We start from the raw sequence: 27,316 nt of genomic DNA, 5'->3' as shown, positions 1-27,316 counted from the left end.
ATAATAAACTGTACATAAAATATGAAAGTATCGTAAATATATAATTTATACTGTACATAAAATATCAAATTTCACCAAATATATATTATATACTGTACATAAAATATGAAATTTAAGCAAATATATATTATATACTGTACATAAAATATCAAAGTACACCAAATATATATTTTATGCTGTACACGAAATATCAAATTTCACCAAATTTATAGTTTATACTGTGCATAAAATATGAAATTTAAACAAATATGTATTATATACTGTACATAAAATATCAAATTTCACCAAATACATAATATATACTCTACATAAAATATCAAACTTCACCAAATATATATTATATACTGTACATAAAATATCAAAGTACACCAAATACATATTACATACTGTACATAAAATATCAAATTTGACCAAATATATATTATATACTGTACATAAAATATCAAAGTACACCAAATATATATTATATGCTGTACACGAAATATCAAATTTCACCAAACATATAGTTTATACTGTACATAAAATATCACGTTTCATCAAATGTATATTAAATACTATACATAAAATATCAAATTTCAACAAATATTTATTATATACTGTACATAAAATATCAAGTTTCACCAAATATATATTATATACTGTACATAAAATATCATATTTCACAAAATATGTAATATATACTATACATAAAATATGAAAGTACACTACATATATATTATATACTGTATATAAAATATCAAATTTCACCAAATATATTTTAAACACTGTGCTCATAATGTCAAATTTCACCAAATATATATTACATAATGTACATAAAATATCAAACTTCACCAAATATATATTATAAGCTGTACATAAAATATCAAACTTCACAAAATATATATTATTTAAAGTACATAAAGTACCAAATTTCACCAAATATATAATATGCTGTACATAAAATATCAAATTTCTCCACATATATATTATATACTGTACATAAAGTATGAAAGTGCACTAAATATACATTATAAAGTGTACGTAAAATATCAAATTTCAGCAAATACATATTTTATACTGTACATAAAATTTCACATTTCAACAAATATATATTTAATACTGTACATAAAATATCAAATTTCAACAGATATTTATTATATACTGTACATAAAATATCAAATTTCTCCAAATATGTATTTCATACTGTACCTAAAATATCAAATTTCACCAACTATGAATAATAAACTGTACATAAAATATGAAAGTATCGTAAATATGTAATTTATACTGTACATAAAATATCAAATTTCACCAAATATATATTATATACTGTACATAAAATATGAAATTTAAGCAAGTATGTATTAAACACTGTACATAAAATATCAAATTTCACCAAATACATAATATATACTCTACATAAAATATCAAACTTCACCAAATATATATTATATACTGTTCATAAAATATCAAAGTACACCAAATAAATACTGTACATAAAATATCAAATTTGACCAAATATATATTATATACTGTACATAAAATATCAATGTACACCAAATATATATTATATGCTGTACACGAAATATCAAATTTCACCAAATATATAGTTTATACTGTACATAAAATATGAAATTTAAGCAAATATGTATTATATACTGTACATAAAATATCAAATTTCACCAAATACATAATATATACTCTACATAAAATATCAAACTTCACCAAATATATATTATATACTGTACATAAAATATAAAAGTACACCAAATACATATTACATACTGTACATAAAATATCAAATTTGACCAAATATATATTATATACTGTACATAAAATATCAAAGTACACCAAATATACATTATGTGCAGTACACGAAATATCAAATTTCACCAAACATATAGTTTATACTGTACATAAAATATCACGTTTCATCAAATGTATATTAAATACTATACATAAAATATCAAATTTCAACAAATATTTATTATATACTGTACATAAAATATCATATTTCACCAAATATGTAATATATACTATACATGAAATATGAAAGTACACTACATATATATTATATACTGTATATAAAATATCAAATTTCACCAAATATATATTAAATACTGTTCACATAATGTCAAATTTCACCAAATATATATTACATAATGTACATAAAATATCAAACTTCACCAAATATATATTATAAGCTGTACATAAAATATCAAACTTCACAAAATATATATTATTTAAAGTACATAAAGTACCAAATTTCACCAAATATATAATATGCTGTACATAAAATATCAAATTTCTCCACATATATATTATATACTGTACATAAAGGATGAAAGTGCACTAAATATACATTATAAACTGTACATAAAATATCAAATTTCACCAAATACATATTTTATACTGAACATAAAATTTCACATTTCAACAAATATATATTTAATACTGTACATAAAATATCAAATTTCAACAGATATTTATTATATACTGTACATAAAATATCAAATTTCTCCAAATATGTATTTCATACTGTACATAAAATATCAAATTTCACCAACTATGTATAATAAACTGTACATAAAATATGAAAGTATCGAAAATATATATTTTATACTGTACATAAAATATCAAATTTCACGAAATATATATTATATACTGTACATAAAATATGAAATTTAAGCAAATATGTATTATATACTGTACATAAAATATCAAATTTCACCAAATACATAATATATACTCTACATAAAATATCAAACTTCACCAAATATATATTATATACTGTTCATAAAATATCAAAGTACACCAAATACATACTGTACATAAAATATCAAATTTGACCAAATATATGTTATATACTGTACATAAAATATCAAAGTACAGCAAATATATATTATATGCTGTACATGAAATATCAAATTTCACCAAATATATAGTATATACTGTACATAAAATATGAAATTTAAACAAATATGTATTATATACTGTACATAAAATATCAAATTTCACCAAATACATAATATATACTCTACATAAAATATCAAACTTCACCAAATATATATTATATACTGTACATAGAGTATGAAAGTGCACTAAATATACATTATAAACTGTACATAAAATATCAAATTTCACCAAATACATATTTTACACTATACATAAAATTTCACATTTCAACAAATATATATTTAATACTGTACATAAAATATCAAATTTCAACAGATATTTATTATATACTGTACATAAAATATCAAATTTCTCCAAATATGTATTTCATACTGTACCTAAAATATCAAATTTCACCAACTATGAATAATAAACTGTACATAAAATATGAAAGTATCGTAAATATGTAATTTATACTGTACATAAAATATCAAATTTCACCAAATATATATTATATACTGTACATAAAATATGAAATTTAAGCAAATATGTATTAAACACTGTACATAAAATATCAAATTTCACCAAATACATAATATATACTCTACATAAAATATCAAACTTCACCAAATATATATTATATACTGTTCATAAAATATCAAAGTACACCAAATAAATACTGTACATAAAATATCAAATTTGACCAAATATATATTATATACTGTACATAAAATATCAATGTACACCAAATATATATTATATGCTGTACACGAAATATCAAATTTCACCAAATATATAGTTTATACTGTACATAAAATATGAAATTTAAGCAAATATGTATTATATACTGTACATAAAATATCAAATTTCACCAAATACATAATATATACTCTACATAAAATATCAAACTTCACCAAATATATATTATATACTGTACATAAAATATAAAAGTACACCAAATACATATTACATACTGTACATAAAATATCAAATTTGACCAAATATATATTATATACTGTACATAAAATATCAAAGTACACCAAATATACATTATGTGCAGTACACGAAATATCAAATTTCACCAAACATATAGTTTATACTGTACATAAAATATCACGTTTCATCAAATGTATATTAAATACTATACATAAAATATCAAATTTCAACAAATATTTATTATATACTGTACATAAAATATCATATTTCACCAAATATGTAATATATACTATACATGAAATATGAAAGTACACTACATATATATTATATACTGTATATAAAATATCAAATTTCACCAAATATATATTAAATACTGTTCACATAATGTCAAATTTCACCAAATATATATTACATAATGTACATAAAATATCAAACTTCACCAAATATATATTATAAGCTGTACATAAAATATCAAACTTCACAAAATATATATTATTTAAAGTACATAAAGTACCAAATTTCACCAAATATATAATATGCTGTACATAAAATATCAAATTTCTCCACATATATATTATATACTGTACATAAAGGATGAAAGTGCACTAAATATACATTATAAACTGTACATAAAATATCAAATTTCACCAAATACATATTTTATACTGAACATAAAATTTCACATTTCAACAAATATATATTTAATACTGTACATAAAATATCAAATTTCAACAGATATTTATTATATACTGTACATAAAATATCAAATTTCTCCAAATATGTATTTCATACTGTACATAAAATATCAAATTTCACCAACTATGTATAATAAACTGTACATAAAATATGAAAGTATCGAAAATATATATTTTATACTGTACATAAAATATCAAATTTCACGAAATATATATTATATACTGTACATAAAATATGAAATTTAAGCAAATATGTATTATATACTGTACATAAAATATCAAATTTCACCAAATACATAATATATACTCTACATAAAATATCAAACTTCACCAAATATATATTATATACTGTTCATAAAATATCAAAGTACACCAAATACATACTGTACATAAAATATCAAATTTGACCAAATATATGTTATATACTGTACATAAAATATCAAAGTACAGCAAATATATATTATATGCTGTACATGAAATATCAAATTTCACCAAATATATAGTATATACTGTACATAAAATATGAAATTTAAACAAATATGTATTATATACTGTACATAAAATATCAAATTTCACCAAATACATAATATATACTCTACATAAAATATCAAACTTCACCAAATATATATTATATACTGTACATAGAGTATGAAAGTGCACTAAATATACATTATAAACTGTACATAAAATATCAAATTTCACCAAATACATATTTTACACTGTACATAAAATTTCACATTTCAACAAATATATATTTAATACTGTACATAAAATATCAAATTTCAACAGATATTTATTATATACTGTACATAAAATATCAAATTTCTCCAAATATGTATTTCATACTGTACCTAAAATATCAAATTTCACCAACTATGAATAATAAACTGTACATAAAATATGAAAGTATCGTAAATATGTAATTTATACTGTACATAAAATATCAAATTTCACCAAATATATATTATATACTGTACATAAAATATGAAATTTAAGCAAATATGTATTAAACACTGTACATAAAATATCAAATTTCACCAAATACATAATATATACTCTACATAAAATATCAAACTTCACCAAATATATATTATATACTGTTCATAAAATATCAAAGTACACCAAATAAATACTGTACATAAAATATCAAATTTGACCAAATATATATTATATACTGTACATAAAATATCAATGTACACCAAATATATATTATATGCTGTACACGAAATATCAAATTTCACCAAATATATAGTTTATACTGTACATAAAATATGAAATTTAAGCAAATATGTATTATATACTGTACATAAAATATCAAATTTCACCAAATACATAATATATACTCTACATAAAATATCAAACTTCACCAAATATATATTATATACTGTACATAAAATATAAAAGTACACCAAATACATATTACATACTGTACATAAAATATCAAATTTGACCAAATATATATTATATACTGTACATAAAATATCAAAGTACACCAAATATACATTATGTGCAGTACACGAAATATCAAATTTCACCAAACATATAGTTTATACTGTACATAAAATATCACGTTTCATCAAATGTATATTAAATACTATACATAAAATATCAAATTTCAACAAATATTTATTATATACTGTACATAAAATATCATATTTCACCAAATATGTAATATATACTATACATGAAATATGAAAGTACACTACATATATATTATATACTGTATATAAAATATCAAATTTCACCAAATATATATTAAATACTGTTCACATAATGTCAAATTTCACCAAATATATATTACATAATGTACATAAAATATCAAACTTCACCAAATATATATTATAAGCTGTACATAAAATATCAAACTTCACAAAATATATATTATTTAAAGTACATAAAGTACCAAATTTCACCAAATATATAATATGCTGTACATAAAATATCAAATTTCTCCACATATATATTATATACTGTACATAAAGGATGAAAGTGCACTAAATATACATTATAAACTGTACATAAAATATCAAATTTCACCAAATACATATTTTATACTGAACATAAAATTTCACATTTCAACAAATATATATTTAATACTGTACATAAAATATCAAATTTCAACAGATATTTATTATATACTGTACATAAAATATCAAATTTCTCCAAATATGTATTTCATACTGTACATAAAATATCAAATTTCACCAACTATGTATAATAAACTGTACATAAAATATGAAAGTATCGAAAATATATATTTTATACTGTACATAAAATATCAAATTTCACGAAATATATATTATATACTGTACATAAAATATGAAATTTAAGCAAATATGTATTATATACTGTACATAAAATATCAAATTTCACCAAATACATAATATATACTCTACATAAAATATCAAACTTCACCAAATATATATTATATACTGTTCATAAAATATCAAAGTACACCAAATACATACTGTACATAAAATATCAAATTTGACCAAATATATGTTATATACTGTACATAAAATATCAAAGTACAGCAAATATATATTATATGCTGTACATGAAATATCAAATTTCACCAAATATATAGTATATACTGTACATAAAATATGAAATTTAAACAAATATGTATTATATACTGTACATAAAATATCAAATTTCACCAAATACATAATATATACTCTACATAAAATATCAAACTTCACCAAATATATATTATATACTGTACATAGAGTATGAAAGTGCACTAAATATACATTATAAACTGTGCATAAAATATCAAATTTCACCAAATACATATTTTATACTGTACATAAAATTTCACATTTCAACAAATATATATTTAATACTGTACATAAAATATCAAATTTCAACAGATATTTATTATATACTGTACATAAAATATCAAATTTCACCAACTATGTATAATAAACTGTACATAAAATATGAAAGTACCGTAAATATATAATTTATACTGTACATAATATATTAAATTTAACCAAATATATATTATATACTGTACACAAAATATGAAATTTAAGCAAATATGTACTATATACTGTACATAAAATATCAAATTTCACCAAATACATAATATATACTCTACATAAAATATCAAGCTTCACCAAATATATATTATATACTGTACATAAAACATCAAAGTACACCAAATACAAAGATGTATCTTGGTTCAGGCCTCTAATCCCATCACTTTGGGAGGCCAAGGCAAGAGGATCACAACGTGAGGGGATCAAGACCATCCTGGCCAATACAGTGAAATCCTGTCTCTACTAACACTAAAAAAAATAGCCAGGCATGGTGGCAGCTGGAGTAGTCCCAGTACGGTGTAGTCCCAGCTACCTGGGAGGCTGAGGCAGGACAATCGATTGACCCCGTGAGGCAGAGATAGCAGTGAGCCAAGACTGTGCCATTGCACAACAGTCTGGGCAACAGAACAAGACCCTGTCTAAAAACAATTATATATATAATATGTATTATACATATGCATTATATATTATATAATATATTATATCTGAAATGTATAATATATGTAATATATCATATCTCATAATATACATAAAAATATAATGTCATATTATATATAATATCTGTTATATTTATTATATATTACATATAATACATAATATGTCATATAAATTATATGACACTATATATTACATATAATATATATTATTTATATTGTATGTAAGATATATATTCAATATAATATATACTTTATCTAATACATAATATGTGTATTATAAAATGATCTATAGTATATAATATATTTTGTGACATGTATGTAATATATATAATCTCTTATATATTATACATAATAGATTATATATGATATATCAAATATGTCCTATATAAAATATATAATATATACATTATGCATATTATATGTTAAAAAAAATATATAGTATATTATATAATATTTAAATTATATACTGTAAGCTATGTAAAAAATGTATTATAGGTAATATATATCGACAATGAGAAATATAATATATGAGATATATTATATAGTATATAATATATATATTATAATGTATGGTGTATATTATATGATATACGGTATATAATATGATATATGATATACATTATATAATATATGCTATACATTATATAATATATTAAATATATTTCATAACATGCTATATATTATATAATATATGATATATATTACATTGAACATTTGATATATATTATTGATAATGTATGACATATAATATATAGTATATGATATATAACATATAATTTATGATATATTACATATAATATGTGATATGTAACATATAACAAACGATATATATTACATAAAATGTATGATGAATGTAATACGTGATGCTTGTTATATATAATATATGATATATAATACATGATATATATTATCTATGATTCATGAAATATATTATATAAGTTATATACTCTATATAATATATAAAATTCTGTTATATATGAGTTGTATGGTATATACTATGACATATGATGTATATTATATGATATATGCTATATATTATACAATATATTATATATATTATATAACATATTCTATATATTATGTAATGTATGATATATCACATTGAACATACGATAGATATTATTGATAATATGTGATATATAACATATAGTATATGATATAAAACATATGATATGTATTACATATAATGTATGATATATGTAAGATATAATACATAATATATAATATATGATATATAATACATGATTCATATTATATATGATATATATTTTATATGTTATATATTATATAATGTGTATAATATTCTATTCTATATGATTACGTTACATATTATATGCAAAATATCTTAATATATAATATACATCATATCATAATATAGTATATATAATATATCGCAATATATTATATGTTATACTGTATAACTATAAATAATGTAATATATTATACAACGTTTAATCTAATACACGTCATATATTATATTATAATATATTTTATAATAGTATATAATATATAATATGTTATATAATATATAACATCTAATATATAATACTTTATGTTATAGAATATCTAATATATTACATATGTGTAATATGTTACATATTATATGAAATATATTATACATTATATATTATATCATAGAGTAAATATCATATATTATATACTGTGTTATACATATGATATTCTATATTTTATAACATATGATATATGATATATTATATATTATATATACTATATATTATTATATTGTATATACTTATATATAACTGTACAATTATGTATATAATTATATATTATGTTGTATGTAATAATTATATATTATTACATGTACTATATTGTATATAATAATAACATATCATTATATTTTATATTATACATAATATATTGTACATAATATAAGGATGCAGGATGTAAAAGAAAATTATATATATGTTATACATATTATATAAGTTATATATATTACATTATATAAATTATATATATATATACAGACATATATATATATATTTGGTGGTGCCCTATTTCCCATCTCACAACTTATTTTTAGAGGTACAGCATAGTAATGTGTGGGCTTGGGATTCAGTTTTTGAAACAAAACACTGAGCCTTCAATGACCTTCCTGTACATGTGAAAGCACTCCTGACTGCCTGGCAGCAGTTCGACGTCACAATGTGGATTGTGCCTTCACCCTGGAATGTTTATGCCCTATCGCCGTGGTGATGGGATTAGGGATCTTCTGCCCTTGGTCCTAAGTGCCACTGTCTACGCTGAGCTTTTCAAACCTCGGAGCATATTGAAACTTTGTGGTTTCATTTTCCCTGATTTTGATTTTTCTCATGTGGAACCTGTGTTGCTGCATTCAAGGTATGTTCATACTGGCCTGTCAAATGCAAACTCTTCAAATTATTAGTTAGTGCTTTCCAAATATGTTTTTTAAAGCATTATCCTCTGTATTTTCCATATGCAGTTATCAGTAAGTTTCATGGTTATGTTTTATTCCTCAATTTATATATTTGATTATTGTACCAAGCAGAGTACCTTTGACATTTTTCTTCATTTAAAAAAGATGTATCTTGGCTCAGGCCTCTAATCCCAGCACTTTGGGAGGCCAAGGCAAGAGGATCACAACGTGAGGAGATCAAGACCATCCTGGACAATACAGTGAAATCCTGTCTCTACTAACACTAAAAAAATTAGCCAGGCAAGTAGCAGCTGGAGTAGTCCCAGTATGGTGTAGTCCCAGCTACCTGGGAGGCTGAGGCAGGACAATCGCTTGACCCCGTGAGGCAGAGATAGCAGTGAGCCAAGACTGTGCCATTGCACAACAGTCTGTGCAACAGAACAAGACCCTGTCTAAAAACAATTATAAATATAATATGTATTATACATATGCATTATATATTATATAATATATTATATCTGTAGTGTATAATATATAATATAACATATCTCATTATATACATAAATATATAAGGTCATATTATGTACAATATGTGTTATATTTATTATATTTTACATATAATATATAATATGTCATATATATTATATGACACTATATATTACATATAATATATATTTTTTATATTATATGTAATGTATATAATCTATATATTATATATTTTATCCAATAAATAATATGGGTATTACATAATGATCTATAATATATATTGTATTTTATGACATGTATAGAATATATATAATCTCTTATATATTATGTATATAATAGATTATATATGATATATTGATTATATCATATATAACATATATAATATATACAGTGTACATATTATATGTTAAACAAAATATATAATAGATTATATAATATTTAAATTATATTCTATATTCTATGTTAATAATGTATTAAGGCAATATATACGTCTATGATAAATATAATATATGACAAATATTATATAGCCTATGATATATATAATATAATGTATGATGTATATTATATCACATATGGTATATAATATGATATATGATATACATTATACAATATATGCTATATATTATATGATATATTTTACATATTTTATAACATATGCTATATATTATATAATGTATGATATATATTACATGGACTATTTGATATATATTATTGATAATATATGATATATTGCCTATAATATATTATGTATAACATATAATATATGATATGTATTACATGTAATGTATGATAAATATAATATGTGATGCATGTTATATATAATATAAGAAATAAAATACATGATATATGTAATATATGCTTTATGAAATATATTATATATGTTATATATTATATAATATAAACAATTCTCTTATATATGAGTTGTATGGTATATACTATGACATATATATTATATGATATGTGCTATATATTATGTAATATATTATATATATGATATATCATGTGCTATATGTTAAGTAATGTATGATATATAATTCATTGAACATATGATATATATTATTGATAATATATGATATATAACATATAGTATGTGATATGTAACATATAATATATGATATATATTACATATAATGTATGATATATGTAATATATGATACATATTTTATATAAGTTATGATATATAATATATGATATATATGAAATCCTGTCTCTACTAAAACTAAAAATTCAGCCACGTATGGTGGCTGCTGGAGTAGTCCCAGTATGGTGTAGTCCCTGCTACCTGGGAGTCTTAGGCAGAACAATCGCTTGAGCCTGCGAGGCAGAGATTGCAGTGAGCGAAGATGGTGCCAATGCAACCCAGTTTGTGTAACAGAACAAGATTCTGTCTAAAAACAATTATATATATAACATATATTATATATATGCATTACATATTGTATAATATATTATATCTGTAATATATAATATATAATACATAATATCTCATAATACACATAAATAATATCATGTCATATTACATATATTATATATTATATATATTATATATTACATGTAATATATAATATATATTGTATGACATTATATATTACATATTATATATTATTTATATAATATATAACATATAATACATATTATATATTTTATCTAATATATAATAAGTGTATTGTACAATGATCTACAAAATATATTATATTTTGTCATGTATATTTTTATATATATCTTATATTATATATTATTATATATGTCATACATATAAGATATATATCTTATATATATTATACATATATTGTATATAATAGATTATATATTATATATTAAATATATCATATATAAAATATATAAAATATACATTATATATATTATGTGTATAACAAAATATATAATACATTATATAATATTTAAATTATAGATTATATGATGAGTAAATAATATATAATAGGTAATATATACCAACTATAAAAAATATAATATGGGACAAATATTATATAACATAAGATATATATAATATAATGTATGATGTCTATTATATGATATGTGATATATAGTATGATATATGATATATTATGTAATATATGCTATATAATATATAATATATTATATATATATTATACCGTATGCTATATATTATATAATGTATGATATATTTTACCTTGAACATATGATATATATTACTGATAATATATGATATATAACATAAAATATATGACAGATATTACATAAAATGTATTATATATGTAATATATTATACATATTATATATTACAAGATATTCACATATCTTACAAAAAATATCAATGAACACAAACGTATATTGTATATTGTACATAACATATCAAATTACACAAAATATATGTTATATAGTTTACATAAAATATCAAAGTACACAAAATAGGTATTATATTGTACATAAAATATCAAAGAAAAAAATATATATTATATGTTGTACTTAAAATATGAAAGTACACAAACTATATGTTATATATTTTACATAAAATATCAAAGTACACAAACTATATCTTATATATTGTTCCTAAAATTTCCAAGTACACAAACTATATCTTATATACAGTACATAAAATACCGAAGTACACACAATATTTCTGATATATTGTACACAAAATATGAAAGTACACCAACCATACCTTATATATTGTAAATCAAATATCAAAGTACACAAACTATATCTTATATATTGTACATAAAAAACCAAAGTAGGCAAACTATATCTTACATGTTGTGCATAATATATCAAAGTATACAAACTATATCTTATATAGTGTACATAAAATATGACAGTACACAAACCATATCTTATATGTTCTACATAAAATTTCAAAGCACACAAGCTATATCTGATATATTGTACATGAAATATCAAAGTACAAAACTCTAATTAGTGTATTGTACATAAAACATCAAAGTACACAAAGTATATCTTATATACTTTACAAAAAATAGCAAAGTACACAAAATATATCTTATATATTGTGCATAAAATAAAAAAGTACACAAAATACTTCTTATATATTGTACATAAAATATCAAACTACAAAATATATATCTTATATATTCCACCTAAAATACCAAAGTACACAAATTATATCGTATATATTGTACATAAAATATCAAACTACACAAAATGTATCTTATAAGTTGTACATAAAATATAAAACTACACAATATATGATACATATGATATATAATATACAAAATATATTTATGATATATAACCTATCATATACAATATGTATAACATAAAATGTGTGATATAGGTAATATATGATACATATTATATATAATATATGATATTTGTATATCTTACATAAAATATAAAGGTACACAACATTTTATAAATTGTACATAAAATATAAAATAGAGAAAAAATTTATTATATATTGTACTTAAAATATCAACGTACACAAAACATATATTATGTTTTGTACATAAGATATCAAACAACACAAAACATACATTATATATTGTACATTAAATATCAGACTACACAATATGTATATTTTATATTGTACATAAAATATGAATGTACAGAAAAAATTTATAATATATTGCTCATAAAATATCAAAGTACATAAAATATATATTACATATTGTACACAAAATATCAAAGTACACACTATATGTTTTATATATTGTACATAAAATATCAAAGTACACTATATATATTATATATTGTACATAAAGTATCAAAGTAGACAAAATAAATATTATATATTTTACATAAAATATCAAACTACATACAATAGATATTATATATTGTGTATAAAATATCAAAGTACACCAAATATATATTATATACTGTACATAAAATATAAAAGCACACCAAATATATATTATATACTGCACATATAATAACCAATGACACTAAATACATATTTTATACTGTACATAAAATATAAAGTACACAAAATATATAATACACTGTACATAAAATGTGAAAATACACAAAATGTAAATTACATTCTGTACATAAAATATCAAAGCACTCCAAATATATATTATACACTGTGCATAAAATATCACAATACAAAAAATATATATTATATACTGTACATAAAATATCAAAATATAACAAATATATATTATATACTGTACATAAAATATCAAAGGACACCAATTGTATAATATACACTGTATATAAAAAGGCAAAATTCACCAAATATGTATTATATACTGTATATTAAATATGACAGTACACTAAAAATATATTATATACTGTAAATAAAATATCACAGTACACCATAAATATAATATATACTGTACATAAACTATAAAAATACCCAAAATATGTATTATATACTGTACATAAAATATCAAAGGACACCAAACATATATTATACACTGTACATAAAATGTCAAATTCAACAAATATGTATTATATACTGTACCTAAAATATCAAATTAAACTAAATATATATTATCTACTGTACAGAAAATATAAAATTACACCAAATATATATTATATACTATACATACACTATAAAAGCACACTAAATATACACTATATACTGTACATGAAATATCAAATTACACTAAATACATATTATATACGGTGCAAAAAATATAAAAGTACACCAAATATATATTATATACTGTACATAAAATATGAAATTACACAAAATGTATATTATATACTGTAGATAAAATATCAAAGTACACAAAAAATACACTATATACTGTGCATAAAATATCACAATACACCAAATATATATTATATACTTCACATAAAATATCAAAATACCGCAAATATATATTATATGCTGTACATAACATATCAAAGGAAACCAAATATATATTATATACAGTGCATAAAATGTCAAAATTCACCAAATATATATTATATACCGTGCATACAATATCAAATTCCACTAAATATATATAATATACTGTACATAAAACATAAAAGTACACGAAATATATATTATATACTGTAAATGAAATTTGAAAATACACAAAATATATATTATACACTGTACATAAAATATCAAACTACACCAAATATATATCTACTGTACATAAAATATAAAAGCACTCAAAATATATATCATATACAGTACATAAAATATCAAATTACACTAAATACATATTATATACTGTACATAAAACATAAAAGGACACCAAATATATATTATATACTGTACATAAAATGTGAAAATTCACAAACTATAAATTATATACTGTACATAAAATATCAAATGACACCAAATATATATTACATACTGTACATAAAATATGAAATTACACCAAATATACAGTATATACTGTAAATAAAACATCACAATACACCAAATATATATCATATACTGTACATAAAATATAAAAGCACACCAAATATGTATTATATACTGTACAAAAAATATCAAATTACACTAAACACGTATTATATACTGTACATAAAATATAAAAGTACACCATATGTATTATATATTGTACATAAAATATCACAATACACCAAATATATATTATATACTGTACATAAAATATCAAAATACCCCAAATATATATTATATACTGTACATAAAATATCAAAGGACACCAAACGTATATTACATACAGTACATAAAAAGTCAAATTTCAACAAAAACTTATTTTATACTGTACAAAAAATATCAACGTACACCAAATACACGCTATATACTGTACATCAAATATCACGGTACTCCAAATATATCTTATGTACTGTACATCAAATATCACAGTACACCATATATATTATACTCTCTACAGAAAATATCAAATTAACCCAAATGTATTATATACTGTACATAAAATATCAAAGGACACCAAATGTATATTATACACTGTAAATAAAATATCAAAGTCCACCAAATATGTATAATATACTGTACATAAAATATCAAATTACACTAAATACGCTTTATATACTGTTTTAAAATATCAAAGTACACCAAACATATATTATACACTGTTCATAAAATATCAAAGTACAACTAATATACATTATATACTGTACATACAATATCACAGTACACCAAATATACATTATATACTGTACATAAAATATCTAATTTCACAAAATATATATTATATACTGTACAAAAAATATCAAAATTCCCCAAATATGCATTATATACGGTACATAAAATATCAAAGTACACCAAATATATATTATATACCGTACATATAATATCAAATTTCACCAAATATATATTACATACTGTACATAATATATCAAATTTCTCCAAATATATATTATATACTGTACATGAAATATCAAATTTCACCAAATATATACTATATACTGTATAGAAAATACGAAAATACACCAAATATATATTATATTCTCTACATAAAATATCAAATTTCACCAAATATATACTATATAGCGTCCATAAAACATGAAAGTACATGAAATATATATTATATACTGTACATAAAATATGAAAGTACACCAAATATATACTATATACTGTAAATAATATATGAAATTACACCAAATACACATTATATACTTTATATAAAATATCAAATTTCACCAAATATATATTATATGCTGTACATAAAATATGAAAGCACACCAAATATATATTATATACTGTATATAAAATAACAAATTTCACCAAAAAATATAATAGGCTGTAGATAAAATATCAAATTTCACCAAATATATATTATACTGTACATAAAATATCAAATTTCACCTAATATATATTATATACTGTACATAAAGTATCAAATTTCAAAAAATATATACTATATAATTTACATAAAATATCAAACTACACCAAATATATATTATACACTGTACATAAAACATGAAAGCACACCAAATATATACTGCATACTGTACATAAAATATGAAATTACACCAAATATATATTATGTACTATATAAAAAATATCAAATTTCACCAAATGTATATTTTATACTGTACATAAAATATCACATTTAACCAATTATATATTATATGCTGTACGTAAAATATGAAAGTACACCAAATATGTATTATATTCCGTATATAAAATATGAAAGTACACCAAATACCTATTATATACTGTACATAAAATATGAAAGTACACCAAATATGTATTATATACTATATATACAATATCAAATTTCAACAAAAGATATTATATACTGTACATAAAGTGTCAAATTTCACGAAATAAATATTATACAGTGTACCTAAAATATGAAATTTCACCAAATATATACTATATACTGTACATAAAATATCAAATTACACCAAATATATACTATATACTGTACATAAGATTTCAAAGTACACCAGATATATCTTATATACTCCACAGAAAATATGGAAGTACACGTAATATATATTACATACTGTACATAAAACATCAAATTCCTCCAACTATATATTTTATACTGTACATACAGGATCAAATTTCAACAAATATATATTATATACTGTATATAAAATATCAAATTTAACCAAATATATGTTATATACTGTATATGAAATATGAAAGTACACCAAATATCTATTATGTACTGTACAAAAAATATCAAATTTCACCAAATATATATTATATACTGTACATAAAATATCGAAGTACACCAATTATATATTATATACTGTACATAAAATATCAAATTTCACCAAATATATATTATATAGTGTACATAAAATATCTTATTTCACCAAATATATACTACGTACTGTACATAAAATATCAAACTACACCAAAGATATATTATATACTGTTCATAAAATATGGAAGTACACCAAATGTGTAATATATACTGTACATAAAATATCAAATTCCTCCAAATATATATTTTATACTCTACATACAATAACAAATTTCACCAAATATATATTATTTGCGGTATATAAAATATCAAATTTCACCAAATGTATATTATGTACTGTACATAAAATATGAAAGTACACCAAATATATATTATATACTGTACATAAAATATTAAAGTACACAAAATATATATTATATACTGTATATGCAATAACAAATTTCAACAAAAAATATTATATGCTGTAGATAAAATATCGAATTTAATGAAATAAATATTATATACTGTACATAATATATGAAATTTCACCAAATATATACTATATACTGTACATAAAATATCAAATTTTCCAAATATATACTATATACTGTACATAAAATATGAAATTACACCAAAAATATATTACATACTGTATAAAAAATATCAAATTTCACCAAATATATATTATATACTGTGCATTAAATATCAATTTTCTGCAAATATATATTATATACTGTACATAAAATATCATATTTCACCATATTCATTGTATACTGTACATAAAATATCAAATTTCACCAAATATATATTATATAATGTACATAAAATATGAAAGTACACCAAATATTTATTATATACTGTACATAAAATATGAAAGTACACCAAATATATATTATATACTGTACATAAAATATTTAAGTACCCCAAACGTATATTATATACCGTACATAAAATATCAAATTTCACCAAATATATATTATGTACTGTAGATAAAATATCATATTTCACCATATATATATTATATATGGTACATAAAATATCAAATTTCACCAAATATATATTATATACTGTACATAAAATTTCAAATTTCACCAAATATATACTATGTGCTGTACATAAAATATCTAACTACAACAAATATATATTATATACTGTACATAAAATATGGAAGTACACCTAATATGTATTATATACTGTACATAAAATATCAAATTCCTCCAAATATATATTTTATACTGTACATACAATATCAAATTTCACCAAATATATATTATTTACTGTATATAAAATATTAACTTTCTCCAAATGTATATTATATACTGTACATAAAATATGAAAGTATACCAAATATATATTTTATACTGCACATAAAATATCAAATTTCACCAAATATGTTATACACTGAACATAAATTATCAAAGTACACCAAATATATATTGTATACTGTACATAAAATATGGAAGTACACCAAACGTATTATACTGTACATAAAATATCAAATTCCACCAAATATATACTATATACTGTACATAAAATATGAAAGTAAAGCAAATATTTATTATATACTGTACATAAAATATCAAAGTACACCAAATATATATTATATACTGTACATAAAATATCAAATTTCACCAAATATATATTATATACTGAACATCACATATCAAATTTCACCAAATATATATTATACACTGTACATAAAATATCACATTTCACCAAATATATGCTATGTACTTTACATAAAATAACAAACTTCACCAAATATATATTATATAGTGTACCTAAAATATCAAATTCCTCCAAATATATACTGTACATACAATATCAAATTTCACCAAATATGTATTATATACTATACATAAATTATGAAAGTACACTACATATATATTATATACTGTAAATAAAAAATCAAATTTCACCACATATAACATATAACGTGTATAAAATATCAAATTTCACAAAATAGGTATTATATACTGTACATAAAGTATGAAAGAACACTAAATATTTATTATATACTGTACATAAAATATCAAATTTCACCAAATATGTATTACATACTGTATGTAAAATATCAAATTTCACCAAATATATATTATATACTGTACATAAAATATCAAATTTCACCAAATATATATTATATACTATACATAAAATATGACAGTACACAACATATATATTATATACTGAACACGAAATATCACATTTCACGAAATATATAGTTTATACTGTACATAAAATATCAAACTTCCAAAAATATATAATACACTGTACATAAAATATCAAATTACACAAAATATGTATTATATACTGTACATAAAGTATGAAATAACACTAAATATATATTATATACTGTACATAAAATATCAAATTTCACCAAATATATGTTACTTACTGTATGTAAAATATCAAATTTCACCAAATATATATTATATACTGTACATAAAATATCAAATTTCACTAAACATGTATTATATACTATACAAAAAATATGAAAGTACACTACATATATATTATACACTGTACATAAAATATCAAATTTCACCATATATATTATATAACGTACATAAAATATCAAATTTCACAAATGACATATTATATACTGTACATAAAGTATGAAAGAACACAACTTACATATTATATACTGTAAATAAAATATCAAATTTCACCAAATATATATTACTTACTGTAGATAAAATATCAAATTTCATAAAATATATATTATATACTGTACATAAAATATCAAATTTCACCAAATATGTATTATATACTATACAAAAAATATGAAAGTACACTACTTATATATTATATACTGTACATAAAATATCAAATTTCACCCTATTTATTATATAACGTACATAAAATGTCAAATTTCACAAAATATATATTATATACTGTAAATAAAGTATGAAAAAACACTAAATATATATTATATACTGCACAAAAAATATCAAATTTCCCAAAATATATATTACATTCAGTATGTAAAATATCAAATTGCACCAAATATATATTATATACTGTACATAAAATATAAAATTTCACCAAATATGTATTATATACTATACATAAAATATGACAGTACACTACATATATATTATATACTGTACATGAAATATCACATTTCACCAAATATATAGTTTAAACTGTACATAAAATATCAAACTTCAAAAAATATATAATATACTGTACATAAAATATCAAATTACACAAAATATGTATTATATACTGTACATAAAGTATGAAATTTCACCAAATATATATTATATACTGTACATAAAATATCAAATTTCACCAAATATGTATTATATACTATACATAAAATATGACAATACAGTACATATATATTATATACTGTACACGAAATATCACAGTTCACAAATACATAGTTTATACTGTACATAAAATATCAAACTTCAAACAATATATAATATACTGTACATAAAATATCAAATTACAGAAAATATGTATTATGTACTGTACATAAAGTAAGAAAGAACACTAAATATGTATTATATACTGTACATAAAATAGCAAATTTCACCAAATATATATTACATTCGGTATGTAAAATATCAAATTTCACCAAATATATATTATATACTGTACATAATATATCAAATTTCACCAAATATGTATTATATACTATACATAAAATATGAAAGTACACTACATATATATTATATACTGTACATAAAATATCAAATTTCACCATATATATTATATAACCTACATATAATATCAACTTTCACAAACTATGTATTATATACTGTACATAAAGTATGAAAGAACACTAAATATACATTATATTCTGAACATAAAATATAAATTTCAACAAATATATATTACATACTGTACATAAAATATCAAATTTCACCAAATATGTATTATATACTATACATAAAATATGAAAGTACACTACATATATATTATATAATGTACACAAAATATCACATTTCACCAAATATATAGTTTATACTGTACATAAAATATCAAACTTCAAAAAATATATAATACACTGTACATAAAATATCAAATTACACAAAATATGTATTATATACTGTACATAAAGTATGAAAGATCACTAAATGTATATTATATACTGTGCATAAAATATCAAATTTCACCAAATATATATTATATACTGTATGTAATATTTCAAATTTCACCAAATACATATTATATACTGTACATAAAATATCAAATTTCACCAAATATGTATTATATACTATACATAAAATATGAAAGTACACTAGATATATATTATATACTATACATAAAATATCAAATTTCACCATATATATTATATAACGTACATAAAATATCAAATTTCACAAACCATGTATTATATATTGTACATAAAGTATGAAAGAACGCTAAATATACATTATATAATGTACATAAAATATAAATTTCAACAAATATATATTAAATACTGTACATAAAATATCAAATTTCACCAAATATATATTATATACTGTACATAAAATATCAAATTTCACCAAATATGTATTATATACTATACATAAAATATGAAAGTACACTACATATATATTATATAATGTACACGAAATATCACATTTCACCAAATATATAGTTTATACTGTACATAAAATATTAAACTTCAAAAAATATATAATACACTGTACATAAAATATAAAATTACACAAAATATGTATTATATACTGTACATAAAGTATGAAAGAACACAAAATATATATTATATACTGTACATAAAATATCAAATTTCAACAAATATATATTACATTCGGTATGTAAAATATCAAATTTCACCAAATATACATTATATACTGTACATAAAATATCAAATTTCACAAACTATGTATTATATACTGTACATAAAGTATGAAAGAACACTAAATATATATTATATACTGTACATAAAATATAAATTTCAGCAAATATATATTACATACTGCACATAAAATATCAAATTTCACCAAATATATATTATATACTGTACATAAAATATCAAATTTCACCAAATATGTATTATATACTATAAATAAAATATGACAGTACACTACATATATATTATATACTGTACACGAAATATCACATTTCAACAAATATATATTACATTCGGTATGTAAAATATCAAATTTGACCAAATATATATTATATACTGTACATAAAATATAAAATTTCACCAAATATATATTATATACTATACATAAAATATGAAAGTACACTACATATATATTTTATACTGTACATGAAGTATCACATTTCACCAAATATATAGTTTATACAGTATATGAAATAACAAACTTCAAAAAACATATAATATACTGTACATAAAATATCAAATTACACAAAATATGTATTATATACTGTACTTAAACTATGAAAGAACAGTAAATATATATTATATACGGTACATAAAATGTCATATTTCAACAAATATATATTACATACTGTACATAAAATATCAAAGTTCACCAAATATATATTATGTACTGTTCATAAAATATCAAATTTCACCAAATATATATTATATACTATACATAAAATATGAAAGTACACTACATATATATTATATACTGTACACAAAATATCGCATTTCACCAAATATGTAGTTTATACTCCACATAAAATAACAAACTTCAAAATATATTTAATATACTGTACATAAAATATCAAATTACACAAAATATGTATTATATACTGTAGATAAAGTATGAAAGAACACTAAATATATATTATATACTGTACATAAAATATCAAATTTCAACAAATATGTATTACATTCTTTATGTAAAATATCAAATTTCACCAAATATTTATTATATACTGTACATAAAATATCAAATATCACCAAATATGTATTATATACTATACATAAAATATAAAAGTACACTACATATATATTATATACTGTACTTAAAATATCAAATTTCACCATATATTATATAACGTACATAAAATATCAAATTTCACAAACTCTGAATTATATACTGTACATAAAGTATGAAAGAACACAAAATATATATTATATACTGTACATAAAATATAAATTTCAACAAATATATATTACATACTGTACATAAAATATCAAATTTCACCAAATATATATTATATACTGTACATAAAATACCAAATTTCACCAAATATGTATTATATACTATACATAAAATATGACAGTACACTACATATATATTATATACTGTACACGAAATATCACATTTCACCAAATATATAGTTTATACTGTACATAAAATATCAAACTTCAAAAAATATATAATACACTGTACATAAAATATCAAATTACACAAAATATGTATTATATACTGTACATAAAGTATGAAAGCACACTGAATATATATTATATACTGTACATAAAATATCAAACTTCAACAAATATATATTACATTCGGTACGTAAAATATCAAATTTCACCAGATATACATTATATACTGTAGAAAAAATATCAAATTTCACGAAATATGTATTATACACTATACATAAAATATGAAAGTACACTACATATATATTATATACTGTACATAAAAAATCAAATTTCACCATATATATTATATAACGTACATAAAATATCAAATTTCACAAAATATATATTATATACTGTACATAAAGTATGAAAGAACACTAAATATATATTAAATACTGTACATAAAATATCAAATTTCACCAAATATGCATTAGATACTGTACATAAAATATCAAAGTTCACCAAATATATATTATACACTGTACATAAAATATAAAATTTCACCAAATATGTATTATATACTATACATAAAATATGAAAGTACACTACATATGTATTATATACTGTACATGAAATATCACATTTCACCAAATATATAGTTTATACTGTACATAAAATATCAAACTTCAAAAAATATATAATATACTGTACATAAAATATCAAATTACACAAAATATGTATTATATACTGTACATAAAGTATGAAAGAACACTAAATATATATTATATACTGTACATAAAATATCAAATTTTACCAAATATATATTACATACTGTCTGTAAAATATCAAATTTCACCAAATATATATTATATACTGTACATAAAATATCATATTTCACCTAATATGTATTATATACTATACATAAAATATGAAAGTACACTACATATATATAATATACTGTATATAAAATATCAAATTTCACCATATATGTTATATAACGTATATAAAATATCAAATCTCACAAAATATCTACTATATACTGTACAGAAAGTATGAAAGAACACTAAATATATATTACATACTGCAGATAAAATATCAAACTTCACCAAATATATATTATACACTGTACATAAAATATAAAATTACACAAAATATGTATTATATACTGTACATAAAGTATGAAAGAACACAAAATATATATTATATACTGTACATAAAATATCAAATTTCAACAAATATATATTACCTTCGGTATGTAAAATATCAAATTTCACCAAATATACATTATATACTGTACATAAAATATTAAATTTCACAAACTATGTATTATATACTGTACATAAAGTATGAAAGAACACTAAATATATATTATATACTGTACATAAAATATAAATTTCTACAAATATATATTACATACTGCACATAAAATATGAAATTTCACCAAATATATATTATATACTGTACATAAAATATCAAATTTCACCAAATATGTATTATATACTATACATAAAATATGACAGTACACTACATATATATTATATATTGTACACGAAGTATCACATTTCAACAAATATATATTACATTCGGTATGTAAAATATCAAATTTGACCAAATATATATTATATACTGTACATAAAATATAAAATTTCACCAAATATATATTATATACTATACATAAAATATGAAAGTACACTACATATATATTTTATACTGTACATGAAATATCACATTTCACCAAATATATAGTTTATACAGTATATGAAATAACAAACTTCAAAAAACATGTAATATACTGTACATAAAATATCAAATTACACAAAATATGTATTATATACTGTACTTAAACTATGAAAGAACAGTAAATATATATTATATACTGTACATAAAATATCATATTTCAACAAATATATATTACATACTGTACATAAAATATCAAAGTTCACCAAATATATATTATGTACTGTTCATAAAATATCAAATTTCACCAAATATGTATTATATACTATACATAATATATGAAAGTACACTACATATATATTATATACTGTACACAAAATATCACATTTCACCAAATATATAGTTTATACTCCACATAAAATAACAAACTTCAAAATATATTTAATATACTGTACATAAAATATCAAATTACACAAAATATGTATTATATACTGTAGATAAAGTATGAAAGAACACTAAATATATATTATATACTGTACATAAAATATCAAATTTCACCAAATATGTATTACATTCTTTATGTAAAATATCAAATTTCACCAAATATTTATTTTATACTGTACATAAAATATCAAATATCACCAAATATGTATTATATACTATACATAAAATATAAAAGTACACTACATATATATTATATACTGTACTTAAAATATCAAATTTCACCATATATTATATAACGTACATAAAATATCAAATTTCACAAAATATGAATTATATACTGTACATAAAGTATGAAAGAACACTAAATATATATTATATACTGTACATAAAATATAAATTTCAACAAATATATATTAGATACTGTACATAAAATATCAAATTTCACCAAATATATATTTTATACTGTACATAAAATATCAAATTTCACCAAATATGTATTATATACTATACATAAAATATGACAGTACACTACATATATATTATATACTGTACACGAAATATCACATTTCACCAAATATATAGTTTATACTGTACATAAAATATCAAACTTCAAAAAATATA

Source organism: Gorilla gorilla, chromosome Y (genome assembly GCF_029281585.2).
Source record: "Gorilla gorilla gorilla isolate KB3781 chromosome Y, NHGRI_mGorGor1-v2.1_pri, whole genome shotgun sequence".
NCBI lineage: Eukaryota > Metazoa > Chordata > Mammalia > Primates > Hominidae > Gorilla > Gorilla gorilla.
This window is presented reverse-complemented; position numbering follows the sequence as displayed.